Raw genomic sequence first — 17,450 nt, forward strand, 5'->3', positions numbered from 1 at the left:
ACACACAAATAAATAAAACAGCATGGCAATGCCATTTTATTTTGCACCAGCTTGTGCAAGCTGGGTAGGGCTGAATCCTGCGATTGCAGGATGACGGCTGTCCCTGCCGGTGTGCATGTCGGATTGGTGGACTGTCTTGGGACGGCCAGCCTGACATGTGCACTGTAGACCCAGCAATCCCATGGCTGTGAAACAGTAGAGAGATTGCTGGCACAGGCCCCCCTGCTTCAAAATGAGCGCTGGGTTAACAGCATGAGAGCAGCTCCAGGATTGGTTGGATTGGTATTTCACTGGGCAGGAAGGAAGTCCTTCCATTGGTGCTCGTGGACGCCAGGGAAGAAGTGCTGCACTTGGAGAGGGGCATATATGGTGAGTTTGGTGCTATCACGTCCCACCATACTTTAATATAACCTCTGCCTCCAGGAGACCTACAAACATGATAAGTGTATCACCCAGAAACTGCATGCTACTCTAACCGACTTCAGCAAGTCATTTAAAGTGCAAATACTGCAATGGGTAGCAACTGGTAACTATGTACTGCTTTTTTTTTATCAACTTCACCCAAACATTTATAGTACAAATATAATATAATGCAAAGAGCAACTATCACCTCTGTATTACTTTTAAATCAACTTTACTCACACATGGAAAGTGCAGAAACTTAATAGAAGTGAGTTAATAAAAGTGTGCAATCACTTGGGTTTTGTGGGATGGGGCTTCAATTTTCGCAGTGCTTCTGTGACTGAAGAACACATAATACATAAGAAGAATAGGCTGGTGAAAGAGAAAACACTGTATATTTACTGCATAGTGGTGTTGCCTTTTAACCACATCAAGTAGAAACAGGTCTGTCCTTCAGCTTTATTAGCTAAAGACAAACAGTAAAAGTGAGAATTTTGAAAAAAGCACCAGGCCTGAAGTCAAGCGCCAGAGCTACAATCCCCTTATGAGAAAACAGAATGCAGCTACACACTTATTACATGTCGCCACTTAATTTACTCCGATTCCCAAGTTGCTCCAACATCATTCTCAGGTAGGCCTCACATGCAGTTCCATAGACTAGTTCTTTATCACAATTTTATACAATATTCAAATATCCCAACAGCCTAATAGTATAATTGCCCTTCTGAGTAGATCCCCTGACACCAAATCAACTATGACATCTGTCCTCCTTCACAGCCTCCAACATCAGTCCATTATTGGTCGGTACAACACAACGCACTGTTCCTATGTAATAGCCCCTATTACAAGACTATTAAGAAAAAGTGAACCCTTAGTGTGGACCAGCAATGCAATGGAAGCATTTGTACTCCTAAAAAAGCGTTTACAACAGCTCCTGTTCTAAAACACCCACAAACCGAACTCCCCTTTATAGTAGAAGCAAATGCTTCTGATGTGGCTATAGGGGAGGTGCTTTCCCAAAGAAGCAAACAAACAGGACAATTACACCCGGTGGCCTATATATGTCCAAAAAACCTGTGGCATTAAACTACACCATTGCAGAAAAGGAGTTACTAGCCACCCAAAAGGCCTTTCAGTAATGGAGGCAGTATCTATGGGGGTCGCTGAATCAAGTAACAGTACATACCGATCACAGAAACCTCCAATACATGAAAACGGCTAGACAGTTGTCACAGCGACTAATGAGGTGGATGCTTTTCTTTGCAGAATATGATTCTGTCATAACCTTCCGGCCAGGAGTTGAAAATAGAAAGGCTGACACATTATCCAGACAAAGCACGGACATCATTAAAAAGAGGGGTATTGTGTGCAGTGACTACTGAAAATTTACTGGAAGAAGTAACAAAGTTTGACCCATCAGAATCCTGGGATCAGTGGGTTGGATTACAAGAGCAGCAAAGCATAAAACAGGGGTTGCCCTTTTTTTTTAATAACAAGCTGTATCTTTCTTCAAAACCAATACAACGTAAGGCATTCGATTGGTGTCACAGTTCTGTCCGTGCTGGACAACAGGGTATTATGAAAACTATGCAGTTGTTACAACGACGGTTCTGGTGGAAAACCCTATCGAAAGATGTGAAGACTTGGGTAGCAGGTTATGGGGTCTGTGTCAGATCCAAGGGAGAACCATCAAAAGCAAAAGGAATATGAATGCCTATGCCTACCCCCCCCCCCCCCCCCCACACACACACACTCAGCCATGGCAGAACATCAGCACAGGCTTACCTAATGATCAAGGCAACACAGTCATCCTGGTAGTGGTCAATAGCCTTACCAAGATTGGGCATTTCATTTCATGTAGAAACCTACCTACAGCAGGCCAGACCACACAGCTGTTGCTCACAAACGTGGTACGCCTACATGGTTCACCGAATGTCATAGTTACAGACCGAGGACCTAAGTTCATTGCACGTTTTTGGGGGATGTGGTGCAAGTTACTCGGGCATTATCCACAAGCTTCCATCCGCAAACAGACGGCCAGACAGAAAGGCTAAATCAGACTCTAAAGAAGTACTTGCGTTGCTATGCCAAAGGAGCTGAGGAATCCTGGGTCTCTTTGCTATGGTTGGCAGAATTGGCCTATAACAGCGCTTGGCATTCTTCCATAGGAGTATCACCTTTTTTTTGCAAATCATGGGTTCCATGCTAAAATTCTTCCGATAACCCTGCCTAGTGATCTCGATGATCAACCAGAAGTAAAGAATCTCATAAAGAAAATCCAAAGTATTCATAAAAAGGTTCAAGTACACCCGAATCATGCTAAACAACAGTATAAAATATGGGCAGATAAGCATCGTAGGGATGGACCCCAGTACCAACCATGGGAAATATCTGTTTTCGAGTACGCAGCATTTTTCATCCCAGGTTCATTTGTCCTTACACTGTGCTGAAACAAAATCCTGTTGCTTACAATCTTTTCTTTTACAAACTTCTACCTCATCGTGGATTGGCATTCAATGTGAGTGTGAAGACGTGCTAGCGAGCACGAACAATTGAAATTTTGCTTGGTTGCTTTCTACAATGTACGACAGTGCTTAAGGAGTATAACTACAGGACATGACTTTTGAAATCAAGAAGTTACCCACTCAAACTTTGTTTCTTTCTTGCTTGTGAAGGGGTATGTATGTTGTGTGATGATTTCACTTTGGTGGATTAGTATAGTACAAAAACACGTCATCTACAGGAAGGATTAACACTCTTTTGTTCTTGTTTTAATAGGTTTACGCAGGGAGAAATACTTAGATGGTTTATCTCAGAAATTCTGTCCTTTAGAAGAACGTGCTATGTTTCTAAGGTATTTATGGATTCCTAGCGAGACATGCTGAGAGTTGAATTACATCTGTACTTTATTCATTTCTTTTCTTTGTTTCTCCACAGATTCTATTACCTGCAGTTCCTTTCCCATACCCTATCCCTAACTTGGCCACTTCACTACTCTCTGTATCATTCTATCTATGGAGTTGGGGACGTCAGAAGGTGGAACACTTTGGGCATCATTCCAGTTCTGAGGAGTTCAATTCTGTCGGTCCGACAAAAGGAGTCCAGAGTAGAACCAAGAGAATCAACAACAGTGACAATAATAGCACATTTCATGTTTGCATACCATATGGTCTTATTACATATGTCACTGACTTATCATGGAGGATGCGAGGAATCTGAAGGAAGATTATTTAGCCACCAGAATTAACGCTACAAATGGCATGCAACTTTTACTTCTGATGGATAAATGTTCCTACATATTCCAGATATTTAGTCTCAAGGCAATATGCTTCAGGAGGTAGAAAGGAGTAATTCCAACTATTCCCAAAAGTCAAGCTGCATATCCATCTATCCATGGGAAAGTGTCCATCAATGTCTATTAGAAAAAACATCTTTTGCATAGCATGCCTCTTGATTTTTGCCTTCTTTTGCTGAAACTTTTTTTGTTGGCCATAGATCTCTGCACACTTTACTTCTGCTAACCAGTCGTTGAGTGCTTGTGCTTTACCTTTTCATCATGATAAAATTGGCATATATCTATGAGGCACATTTAATCTACTTATCAGTTCATAGTATATGGCACTACATGCACCCAGTGCCTGTAAAATGATACTAGTGGGCTGCAGCACTAATTGTGCCTCCCACTAAACTAGCACTGTAAAACGTCTCCATTGCAGTCTGGGCGTGCGGTGTTTTAAAACCACCATTTTAAACTGGCAAAACAAACCTTTAGCCAGGCTTAAACCTTTCTTTTTAATACTTGTAAGTCCTCCATAAGGTAGGTCCCAGATGCCCTTAGCGTAGGGTGCATGGTATTTAAAAAGAAGGGCATTTACCATTTATGTTTTAAATGTTCTGGCAGTGAAAAACTTGCAAAGTCGTTTTTCAATGTAACAAGGCTGGCTCTCCCATAGGTTAACACTGGTTTGCAATATTACCTCCAATAAGCTCTACAATCAGTTTAGGAGTAGCTAGAAAAATGGTTCTATGACACATTTTCATAGTATTTAAAAATTCAACTTAATGGTCAAGTCGGATTCTATATTAGCTTTCTGGAAGTGGCATTTTTACAAAGTAAACTGAAGTGAGGCCTGTTTAGACCCCGTTTAAGCTGCACAGCCATGTCATCCAATAAGTCCAATAAATCAAACTTATATTTTGCTTCAATTTAATCCTTATTTTCTCCATGCTTTTATCAATCCTTTCATCCTTAAATTTCTTCGATTTATTTTACTCATTTTCACTTCTTTCTCGACGCCTTCGTACACAACACAGGAGAAACTTGTTTCCACATGTCACCATTTATTCCAGAATACCCAATGCATTTCGGGATTTCCCTTCGTCAGGGGTTTATCTGAGAGAAACAAACGTATACTATCAATACAATCCGACTTTTTGACATCAGGGCACAAACATTAAATTAAATATTCATCAACACTATCTGTTAAAAATTGCTATCTACTAAACATTATTTCATTTTCTTAAAATTATTATCACCGTGTACAACAACTTAATGCTCATTTCTATTCAGAGTTCAACAAGAATGCCCTCCTGATTTTAATGCATCATATAGCTCCCTTTTAGATATGGAAACTGCAACTTTGTTATACTTTTATTGTGAATTCCCTCCATTGAGGCAACTTTAAAGTTCATCCGAACCCTCAACTTCCACTATCTGCTTTCTATTACAGTCTAAACTGAAAATTCGGCCCATACCCTGCTTACCGTGACTCGTGTTTGTAAACTGTTTGCCATCATCATTCTGATCTGCTTTACGCATTTAATCGAGCCTCATTCCCGCCGTCTCGCGGTCTATCTGCGGTTACGCCCGCACTCTTGTTACTTACACAGCTTTGCTCTGTTTCTGCAATTTATGTCCTGACCTCCCTTTCCCAGGTGTTCTGATTCAATGCTCCGCCTAAGGTACGGACCGGAAATGAACCCTCCTACTCTACGACATGTTTATAAATACTTCAGTTGGATATCATCAAAACATACACTGTGTTGTACTCTCGTATTAAAACTACATCAATCAGAATGCTTTCCTTAGACAATTACCCACCCTGAACTTACACTCATCTCTGCCGTGAGCTCTCTTGTTTTAAACACTATATGATGTGACATTACATTCTGTAAATACCATGAACAACTAAATACACATATCTAAGTGATGTATTATATTTAAATCTCTGTCTGCATAACCACTTGCTTGTGTCCAAATAGTCCAACAAATCATATTTTATGTAGTCTGTGTTTTATGTGACCCGAAAACAGCTCTCCTGAGTGTTCCATGCTGTTCTCCAAGTTGTTGAATGCACTTCTTCGTTTATCCGTGTTTCCTGTCTCTATGGGTGCAATCTCTCCCTTGGACGGTATATTCATACATAACAAAGACAGTTGTGGTGAGATGCACTCCTTTCCTTTCATTTTATATTCAACTCCAAATTTTTCACGTTTACTCATTTCCGCTCGTATTTAATCTTTTTTCGGCGTGCAAGCCTACTCCGCGCCCCGCCGAAATTGCGCAGTTTAGTTTCATAATTGCAGCGCAATTTGGGCGGAGCGCGGAGTAGGCTTGCACGCCGAAAAAAGATTAAATACGAGCGGAAATGAGTAAACGTGAAAAATTTGGAGTTGAATATAAAATGAAAGGAAAGGAGTGCATCTCACCACAACTGTCTTTGTTATATTTTTACAAAGTAGTCATTTCCCTGCCTAAAACCAAAAGGCTTTCCTGCCAGTGTCCAGCAATCAATTAAATTCAAATATAACTTTATTTAGGCAAAAGCCATAGACGTTTTCAATAAAATACAACAAATATACGATTATGAAATGCAGCTCATTGTAAGTGAGGAAGTGTCACAATTAGCAGCATGAGATCTATTTACAAATTGTACTAACATTGCTCACATAAAATTGGAAATATTATAAATTCCAGAAAGGAATAAAAAGCTAAATTCCAATACAGCAGAGTAATAAAATCGATACTAAAATCATTGTAATTTAATGGCAGTTCTTCTTTTCGCCAAAATCAAACTCAGAAATGTTGCTACCGCACAGGCATACAATGAGCAAGAGTCCGTTCTCAGTAGCCTCAAAGCGACACAGGGATGTGAAATTCCTATAGCCCGACGCCAGGACATATTGTTTGGGGTCAAGGGCAACAAGTTTTCATATGCATTTTGTCCTTGGGACAAGTAGGCCCAACCCCCTGCAGCACAAACCCTTTGGCTGCCAGTTTGCAGTACCACATTATGGAACAGGGAAGTGCACTGTCTGCAGTTAAGGTGATATTTTTGTCCGTATGTTAATGCTGTTCAAACTTGTATTTATGGTTCATTAATTGAAAGCATTTATTATTAGGGGGAGCGCTCTAAGTAAATGTTGTAAGCTCTGACTGCACTACTTACAGTGGTTCCAGTATAAAAATGTGTAGACACGTTTTCAAAGTTTAGCAATATGAGGCTATGTATAATGCTCCCAGAATGCTCTCTGATTTGATGCATATATTTGCATATGCTTGAAAGCAAGATTAATGATTCTTTGCTCTCAAAATAAAATGTTCATTAAAAAATGAATACAGGAAAAAAACATTTTGCTAAAACACTGTAAAATTGTAGGCACCATTTCTTTGCAGCATCATTTAGTAACGTGTTGATGCATGCTAGTATTTCTCACAAATATTCATAATGGAAAATCAGTTTAACGAGTTTCAATACGATTATGGAAAACAAAAAAAGCATTGGCAAAGCCAGTAGGTTTGAAATTGGTGGTCAGCTTTTTAGTTTGTCAATGTGTGACTTGTTTTGGCATGGCTTTTGTAAAACCTTATTGGTGTGGGAGCTGCGAAGCCCTCACTATTATAACAAACATTGGCAAAAGCAAACGTTTTTGGTCTCAAAAAGCACACACTGTCACAGTTACTGGCACTGAACAAAATTACTTTGCGTGCCGATATGCTCCTCGTGAAAGAGCCGAATGCTGTCACTCACTGTGAAGCCAGATGATGCAGAGAGAAAGAGATAGAATTTTAATAAACTCATAAGGCCACGGTCAACGCCAGACCAAATTAGGGGCCCAATTATTAAAGAAAGTCTCAAAAGTGCACCCATGGTATATGCCCTTGCATTAAGTGCAGCTATACAGCTTTTGTGAATTTCCAAAAGTAGGTCAAGAAATAGTACGCCTAGAAAATATTTGTGAACTGCATTTTAGCATGAACAGATTTGCCTGTGTAGATTTGTTCATGCGAAAATCTGAGTGTTCGGAAGTTCACTTTCCCTCCAACCACTTTTTTCCCAACTCTGGAAGAAGGTTTACATCTGCCATTGTCAGGAGTAAATTGCCAACATTTCTCAGTATGGGATCAGAGTAGAGAAGAGTTGTTGAAAACCCTTAAAACATGCAAGTTAGTAGGTTTGCACAGACTCAAAAGGGCATTCAAACCCTGGAACTATTTCTTACAACTACCTTCAGCCCCAGTATGTAGATCTGTGGAAACGTGGCAACATAAGGGGATTGCAAGTATTGAAACACTACTATGGTATGAGCCCTGGCATAATAAGAGAGGCTATAGCTCTTATATAATGAGACTGCTGCCATAATTTGTCACCGCACTACATGGCACCAAAGGGACAAGTGGATCTTGTTACAGAAAAAGTTGATTTATGAAGCAACCTGCCCCATGGACAAGTAGAAATTATTTTTGATTCCACACCCCTGCAACACAATGGTTAGATGTGCCTAGTGGTCGGAAAACGGGTGCCAGCCATGCAGAACGATACTGGGCATATGCCAGGCAATTAGACAACATGTGCGGCGCAGGCTCAGTTTGATCTGTGCAGAAAGGGCAGACTGCGGAATCAGATCCCATCCATTTTACAGTGAATAGCTTCAGGGGGAGTGTCCAGCAATCACCTGAACCCTGACATCACTCCTGTGGTGAGATGTGTATTGTTTCAGACAGTAGACGAAGGGCCATTGGATTGGGGAGGAGGAATCCTACTTTGACAGAAGTGTGGTCTGGAGGCTGTGTCCATCCACACTCTGAGCTTCAAAGGAGGCCTCCCTTGTCCCTGGCAGCTGAAGTACACACATAGTGGTACAAAAGGGGGTGGTGATGGACGGACTTGGCAGTTCGGGCTGGACTGTTCCCATGAGGCACAGGGTCAGACTGATTTGCATATGGCCATGTCTGAACTGGGGTGGCAGAGTGGGCTAAAGAACGGTGATGGATTATACCCAGATCTGTTGACTGGGTGTGAGTGTTTGATTGGTTCAGATGCTCCGTCCATCACCACCCCCTTTTGTACCGCTTTGTTCCCCATAAGTTGGCAGGGTATGCTCAGACGTGAGTCCCTTGCTCACTTTGCCACTAGATTCATGCAAGCCTGGCTGAAGGCGGCTGAAATGCCAGAAACCGGTCCAAGGAAGCTTGTTTCCGGTCCAGGGAAGGCATGGCTTGGCAGTTCTGGCTGGACTGTTCCCATGAGGCACAGGGTCAGACTGATTTGCATTGGTCTTTCTAGTTAATCTGCAAGAAGTGGGACTTTTGCCAACTTTCTGCCTGGAGAACTGACGAAGATAGGGATTGCCGTCTAAGCCACATCCATTATATTGGCAGTGGCCTAGCTTGCTGGTTTGCCCTGCTGAATTAGATCTGGAAAAGTTTCCAAGTCCGAACTTAGATGGCTTTCCAAGACCGAAGAGGATCAACATCAAGGCCTTTCTGTGCACGAACTCTGGACTTCTTCCGCTTGGAGCTTTCCCACCTTATTTGAAAACTGCACCAAGGCTTTGTGCTTCATTAAACCAAGGTCGTTGAGCCCCCAGATTCAGTGAGCTTGCCCCGTTGACAACTCGAAGACCACCTTTTCTCCAAAAAATCTTAGAACCGTGTCCCTGTATCGGTCTAGCGTGACCAGTAAGCTGTGGTTAGCACTTTGTGCTTTTTGGCGCTATTTTTATTTCAAACTTTAAAAAATGATATCTCCGGTTCTAATGATTGAATTTGAGTTTTTTTGGTGTTATTTTTTCCATTAAAATTACTCCATTTGTACACATTGCCTCTAGGTTTAGCTTGGCTGCTTTGTACCAAGCTACCAGAGGGTTAAACACAGGTTTATTTAGTGACTTGTTATTCACCATGGCAAGGACTGTGAATATTATTTGAGGTGGGTTCTCACCTCTCAACGAATACTCTGATTTTGAACAGTGTGCTTAGGCTGTTAGTCAGTAATGTTTATCAAACTTATGCAGCGAAAACCACATGATCATCCCTTAAATGTCAGCCAGGTGGACAAATCTGGATAAAGCTGTGGAAACAGCTATGGCCCTAGTACAGTGGCCACAAATGCCCTCCAGAGGCTGTTCTTGGCACTTGCACCGCAGATCTGGATACAGAGGATGACCTAATGCAAAATGGTAGGTTTTTCATAGCTTAAGGAACCATGCTATCATGTCCATAAAGGAGGCTCTGTTACCAAGATAGTCTGCAGTTACAAAGGGCTCAAAGGATGTCTCACCTCAAAATTGGAGAGGTCCATCCACGAGTGCAGATCTGGAGGAACAGAATGGAAAATCTACACCCGAAGTTGAGAGACAACTTTGGTGTGTGAGCCACTACCATCGCAGGCACCACTGCAGAATTGTGAACATTGGAGGGTGTGGAGTTACGACAGTGAGTGGAGACTTCAGACCTTGACGAATGCGTGACTATAGGGCGAAGTTACCTCTTACCCCGATTTTGGAGCAAAAACAGTGAAACTTGGGTTCTTCCGGGAGAGTTACAAGTGGCAAGTATGGCCGGTAAACTACTGTTCACCGCCATATAGTCAATAAGGAGGAGGGCTATCTTTTAAGGTAGTAGCCAAGGGATCTTTATCCTGACGAAGGCCAATAACAAATAGTGGCAACAATTAGGCTGAAACATATTAATATTAGCAGATAGGGGGGCAGGGATATCTTTTCCTGAGGTTATCACGTTTTCAAGATTTTAACTCTGACAAGCAGGGCCCATAATAAAATTGAGAGGGTATTCCCTTAGACAGTTTTAGCTTCACTTTTTCTACACATTTTAGATCTCTTTTAAATATTATTATAAAAAAACCACAGTGCTCCACCCTGTATGTAGGTCTGACCAAGGGTGTGTTAGCGGCCCTTTGATGAAGCATGCCACTATCCAGTGGGTGAGGGCAATTTTAAGAAACAAACGGGTTTTTCAGGACTATTTTCTTCCCTCCTGTTAAGTGTGATGGTATGACTTTCCTGTTTTGTATATATTAGATTTGGTAGGAAGACAAGGGAAGGTTTGAACCTCCCGCCCCCTCCATGGTGTGTGTATACCATTATAGAATCCTCAAGCACTATCTAGTGTGCAGAAGCAGCATGATGCAAAAGACAATGAAGCTGGTCTGACATAAGACTTGAAGGACTGGAAGAGGGACTTGATTCAGAAACCTCAGAATTATTTCCCGAATGGCTCTGATTCTCTGAGGAGATCTGTCTTTGCATGGGAACGCGGTGGGAGTTTTGAAGGAAGACTGAAGCTCACGTTACGGAGAAGAGCCATTGTGTGCTAAAGATGTTCTCAACCGGGGCAAGTGACCTAGGGCCAGATTTAGATCTTGGCGGACGGGTTACTCCATCACAATGGTGACGGATATCCAGCCTGCCGAAATCTAAATTCCATTCTATCCTAACAGATTTATATTTTGGGGGATGAGATATTTATCACTGTTGTAGCGAGTAACCCATCCGCCAAGATCTAAATCAGGCCTTTTGTCTTCACAGCCATTCCAGTATAATTAGTGACTCCAGACCATTTTAGAGAAGCTGCCACAGCCGTCAGCACTTTCGTAAAGACACAGGCCACAGTTATCAGCCTAAATAGCAGGGCGTCCAGTGGTGCCAACCAATCCCATGTGATCAAGACCAGCCAGATATGGCCCAGAGACAGTATGTACTCATTGTGACAGATAAAAGAATGATCCACACTTGAATTGTTTGCCACAGTCCTAAAACTCAGACAAGAGCAAGTCCACAGAGAAAATACACCGGATCAAGCCTTCTGTAACACCTTGGCTTCCACCTTCTGCAGGAAAGTTCACTGCATATTTAATAAATTTACTCAGGTTCCAACTGATGGCGCAGGAAGCTTGGATCTCTATGTTTCTACGAACTCCAGTAGTCCTGATTCTGTGTATCTTTCCCAGTTTCCACCTATAACGCACGAGCAGGTCACTAAACTGCTTTCTGTCGCCAAATCTGGTTCACCATTGGACCCTTGTCCTCCTAAGAATACTCTCTCTGCAATCAAGCCAATAGCCGAACATCTCACAGAAGTATTTAATTTAGTTCTTAAAATTGGCGTTTTCCCCAAAAAATTGAAAAAGACCTCAATTCTTCCACTACTAAAAAAAAGCAATTTGGATAAAGCTGACCCAAGCAACTATCATCCCATTGCCCGTTTGCCGCTACCGCCAAAAATTCTTGAAAAATATGTTAACCAAGTACTATCCTCTTTTATCCTTAACAATAACATTTTGGATCCATCTCAATATGGTTTCCGACGTGGTCAGAGCACTGAGAATGCACTGATCATGGCGTCAGAAGAAATCAGGTGCTTTGTAGATAAGGGAGGCATTGCTGCATTTACCCTGCAGGATCTTTCAGCAGCGTTCGATACGGTGGACCATGGCCCCCTACTACATTGCCTGCAAGATATAGGTATTACTGGTACCGCATTATCATTATTTAAATCTTTCCTTTCGGACCGGTACAAATTTGTTGAGACCAACGGTCTCAGTTCTCAGAGCTTCAATCTTCTCTGTGGGGTTCTACAGGGGTTGTCAGACACTTTTTAATCTCTACGTAGTCCCCCTGGCCAGGCTTATCAAATCCTATGGATTTGCTATGGTGTCATACGCTGACGGCACCCAGATTATAGTATCCATCTCAGATGATTCCCGAAACACATTCCATAACTTTCATGCTTGTATAGGACAGGTGAGTAGATGGATGTCAGAGAACTGCCTTAAGCCGAATTCAAATAAGAAAGAGGTTCTCCTTTTTGGCAGAGATGTCTCTTTCTGGTCTTCCGACTGGTGGCCCATGCAACTAGGCCCTCTTCCCCCACCAGTTGCCAGGGCAAAAAACCTGGGTGTCATCTTTGACACCACTCTGTCATTTTCCCACCATGTGAATGCAATCACTTCTGCTGCTTGCTTTTCGTTGAAGATACTAAACATGAAGTCAGTGTTTCCCAAACTTCCTCTTCAGAAGCCCACTGCTTTTGGACCAGGATGCCAAGGGTTTTCAAATGTTCCCCGAATTCACTCAGCTTCTTCTCGGCTTGGAGCATTGTGACTGATTTATTTCTTAGAATTTTGTACTGGTGTCAAGCAGCATACCCTTTTTAATGGTGGGAGTATTGTGTTTATTATGGATCAGATATTGTTTCTCTTAGGGGTCTGCTGAAAACTGGGCCCTTTTTGTTAAGATATTTCAGGCTGCACAAAATTGTTCATAAAACATTTATAATTACTTAATATCATTGACAGTGAACCATGTACTAATGGACTATTGAGTACATTGTGATATACGAAAGGAAATAAGTTACAAGAATGACTAGCTTACTGTATTACATAGGCATAAACGTGTCAAGGGTAGGGTAGTAATGGATAATGTACCACTGGAACAGAACGATACCTTTACCCATCTAGGGGTAACCATGGGTAGGAAGATGAATTAGGTTTACCAGTTAGATGTCCTAGTTCTAAGGCATAACCAGCTGGCTGGAGCCCTACTAAAGGAACATCGATTGTCCCACACAAAACCTATAGGGCCAGCAGTAGATTTTATAATGGGAAAATTAAAGCTTCCATTATTTATGGCGCTGAACTTTGGGGGTTCAAAAATCTTTAACCCCTAGTACAAGCACAAAACAAGTTCCTGAGATCCCTGACCTCCCTCCCACAATCTACACCCATGAAGCCTTTGCTTCTAGACCTGGGCTGTATTCCTCTTGATGAGGTGGCAGGTTTTAGACCCCTAGGTTATTGGAGGAGGCTTTGGACCACCCCTGAACTGGCACCGTATGCGAGCGCAGTAATGCACATCAGGAGTGCTGATCTATCTTCTAAAATCAAATGGCTGCAGAAGATCAAGTATAATTTGAAGGAAATGGGGTTTGGTCAATTGTGGGATGATCCAATAGGAAACCTTTTTCCCAATAAAAATGATTTTAAATTGCTCTATTGGGATATGATCACTAGAAAGACCCTGTCAGCAGTGGGCAGTACCTCGCTTACAGGTATCTTCTTAGATCACAACTTTGCATCGAAAGCAGAACCATACTGGAACCTGATCACAAAACATAGTGATAGGAAATTATATCATCAATTCCGAGTGGGTTCCCTTCCCCTAAGATCTTTTGTTGCCAAATGGAAAAAGCCCATAAATGTCAATCGCCCTTTCTGCCATATTTGACAAGAGTCAAAAACTCATGTACTCTTCGTGTGTCCGGCTTATAACGGCCCCCGTTATAGGTGGCTTAAGCCATTGTGTTCCAACTTTGGCACAAGATCTTGTATGACGGCCATGCGTATCCTGATAACGAACACGCGTGCAGACATTGTTATTGGCACAGCGAAATTCTTAAGCTGGTCCTGGGCACTGAGGAGGAAAACATTTGGAGATCGATGAGGAATTAAATTTAGCGCCTGAGTGACCCTTTGCAATTTGGTCCTGCTCCAGAGACTAAATGTAGGAAAATATTATATATGACTAATTTTACTTATTTTAACTATTACTGATTAGTTAGGATTTCGATATTGTGGGTTTAATTTTTATAAAGTGTATGTTTTTAGGGTCTCACCATTTTTATCGACACTTTTATGTATGTACTGTGTCTTTTATGATTGTAAACTATTGAATAAAAACTAACTGAACTGAACTGGGACTAGCTTATGCATCTTTCATTTTCGTAAAATTCAGCAGCACAACTAACTTACATCTATGATTTTTCAGATGTGTAATTTCCTTGAAACAAAAATTCACAGATAGCAGTCAGCCAAGAATATAAAAGTAGTAAGAAAGGTTAGTTCATCTCATTTAGATGTTGCTATTTTTTAGGTGCAGCGCTGAAGCAATAGTATTTTTTTCCTTATGTTAAGGGATTTCTTGGAATCAAGTGCTACATATCACTGGCTGCTGTGTCACATACTCTTCCCCTTTTCACCGGTGCCTCTCAAAGTTTAGTAATTCTGAAGGACCAAGTATCAGTGAGCAGGAGTGAAATTGCTGTGGTAATGCAGGATAATGCAGCAGTGGAACACAGAATCAATACCTTATTATCGTGTAAGGCAACAATTGAATGACCCCTTTGTTCAGTAGGGCAAGGACCAGTACCTCCGGAATGGAGGTGTGAGCCAGAGAGCATGTCTTTGCAGAGTGAGGGTGGGCCTCAGGGAGTGACAGATCAACTGGATGAGCCATCGGTCAGTCAGTGGAAAACTGTGAAACCCTACCCCCTCTGGAATATGGTGGTGTAAGTTAGGGATTCAGAAGTTTTGAGGCAGCAGATCCAGCAGAGGACAAGGGGAGTGGATCTGCTGCTGGGACCTTTTGATCCAGCTCTGTCCTCGAAAAAGAGCAGTGCATTTGCTAAGGTGTTTGGACTGGCTGAGAGGGCCGTCCCTGCCAGGTTTGTAAGCTCTGAAGTAACCCCTGAAATTTCTGTTTGGCTGATGGAACTGCCTCCAAGGTGAGGTCAGGTCCAACAAGCCTGTCCATGAGATTGCCGTGGATATCGGTCGAAATGCTGCAGAACGCATCCAGTGATGTGGTCATAACATGATGGTGGTGCTTATGGAGTAGGTCACAGTAGATGCAGTGTCCAAGCCACACTCCAGAATCTATTTAACGGCACACAAGCCAACACTGACCTATTTATAAAAGAGTTTCTGCATGTTTTTCAGTAGACATACGACTGCTAGTTTAGAAAGATTTTTCTTTTTTTAGTTTTCAAAAACCTATATTAAACAAAATTGCAGAGCAAGATTACATACGGATACCAATACAAAGCACCATGGATATGCACACAATTGAGTCCGACAACATGTATCACAATCGCAGTATATATGAGAGTCCGCCGGTCATGGCCGGGATTCGGCCAGCCTCCTAATCATGGCGAGGATAATGAAGTGCGCTTTATCCACCACTCGCCCAATAACTTTGTTCTCAAAAGAAAGAGAAAATCAATATTGGACAACCTAGGAACTCACCCCCCCCCCCGCTGCCGGGTCTGGAAACGAAGGAGAAAGTGTAAACGAAAAAATTGGGTCTATGCCATCCCTTCCCTATGGTGGGTCATCATGTATCGTGCCACTCTGTGTCAGGGTCTTCCGCTGTCCCATGTTCATGGAACCTGGGCTATTTTGAGTCTGTGGGGCATCCAATCCCACTAGCTCCTGGAACATCACACCCCAAGCCTGCAGGACCTCTGGTAGCTTCCCGTCCCTCCTTGTGTGTCTTATGTGCGCTTCTTCTGCCAATGCCCACTCCCGTAGATCCGCCCTCCATTTCTGCAATATTGGGCCCTGTGGGGACAGCCAGTGGATCGCTATACGACGTCGGGCTGTGACCAGGCCCAGTACGAGGAACCGTCTGCTCACTTTCTGTTTGGGGTCTCTGGGGATTAAGCCCAGGAGGCAAGGGCGCAGGTCCAGGTCTATCACCTACCCTGAGACCCTCGTCAAGACCTCCAAAACCGATTTCCAGTAGGATTGGAGGTTAGGGCACGCCCACACCATGTGGACAAAGTCCGCCATGGGACTGCGGCACCTCAGGCATTGGGAATCTCTGGTGTTATCAATAGCCTGGAGACGCCTAGGGGAGACATAGGTCATGTGTATAATATTATATTGAATTTGTTTAAAGCGGTTGCACACCGACACCTTCCGTACACTTTAATGTATCTTTTCCCAATCACGGGAGGTTGTTGTCCTGCGGACACGCCTGCTGCGATTTGTCTTCTATCGCCAAGGGCCGTAGTCTCTTATCCTCCTGCAAAGCCCTGTAGAGGTGGGTCACAAACGTCCGGCCCCCGCCATTGCCAACATCGTGACTAAGATATGGGTGTGTGCCGGGGCCTCTGGGAACGAGGGCCATAACTGTCTTGCAGTCGCCGCTAGTTTAGCGTAATGAAGGAATTGCCCCGGACCCAGCTCGAAGGCAGTGACTGCCTCTTGGTAAGTGATGAATTTATCATTTGGGTACAGGTCGGCTAACATCAGGCAACCACCCTCCATCCATTTGTCTACAGACATGACCTGTGCAATCCGGGCAAAGGGCAGCATCAACCACAGATCCATGTCGGGGGCAAACGGCGTGCCGCCGATGTGGCGTCACGTCACACGGTCCCAGATTGCGGCCCCCAACTGAACCAGCGGGGGAACATGATCTCGCGTCCCCTCTCCTGCCAAAGCAGGGCTCCCAGTTGTTCATTCCCATAGGCCCCTGCCAGCAGGGACCTTTCCCAGGATGGATCTGTGTCCAACCATGCAATGGCATGCTGTAGCTGTGACGCAAAGTAGTACAGCTCTAGGTCGGGGACTTCCAGTCCACCCGAGCCCCAGCTATGCTTCAGGACCTCTAGACTCACCCTACATCTTTTCCCGTTCCATAACAGCAGGACTAAGAGGGAATCCAATTCCCGAAAAGTCCGGTGCGGCAACTCATAAAAGGACCCTTGCATCGAGTATAGGCAGCGTGGGAGGACCACCATCTTGATTAGGGCGATCTTCCCCATCAGGGAGATCTTAAGGGTGTTCCAGAAGGCAATACTTCCCTTCAAACCCCGAAGTATCCGTCCCATATTATCGTAGAAAAAGTCGGTCGGGTTACGACCAATCCAGATCCCCAAATAGCGAAGTGTGTCGTCCACCCATGGGAGTTCCATCTCCGGGCGCTGGACCCCCTCCCATTCAGACTGCTCCCCAATCGCATAG

General features: G+C 43.2%; 1 protein-coding gene across 2 annotated transcripts in view; it reads right to left on the reverse strand.

Annotated features, from left to right (window-relative positions):
- LOC144763331 (uncharacterized) overlaps window positions 1-17,450 on the reverse strand; it is a 398,941-nt gene that overhangs the window by 6,719 nt on the left and 374,772 nt on the right. The window lies entirely within an intron of this gene.

This window comes from Lissotriton helveticus, chromosome 6 (assembly GCF_964261635.1).
Source record: "Lissotriton helveticus chromosome 6, aLisHel1.1, whole genome shotgun sequence".
Lineage (NCBI taxonomy): Eukaryota > Metazoa > Chordata > Amphibia > Caudata > Salamandridae > Lissotriton > Lissotriton helveticus.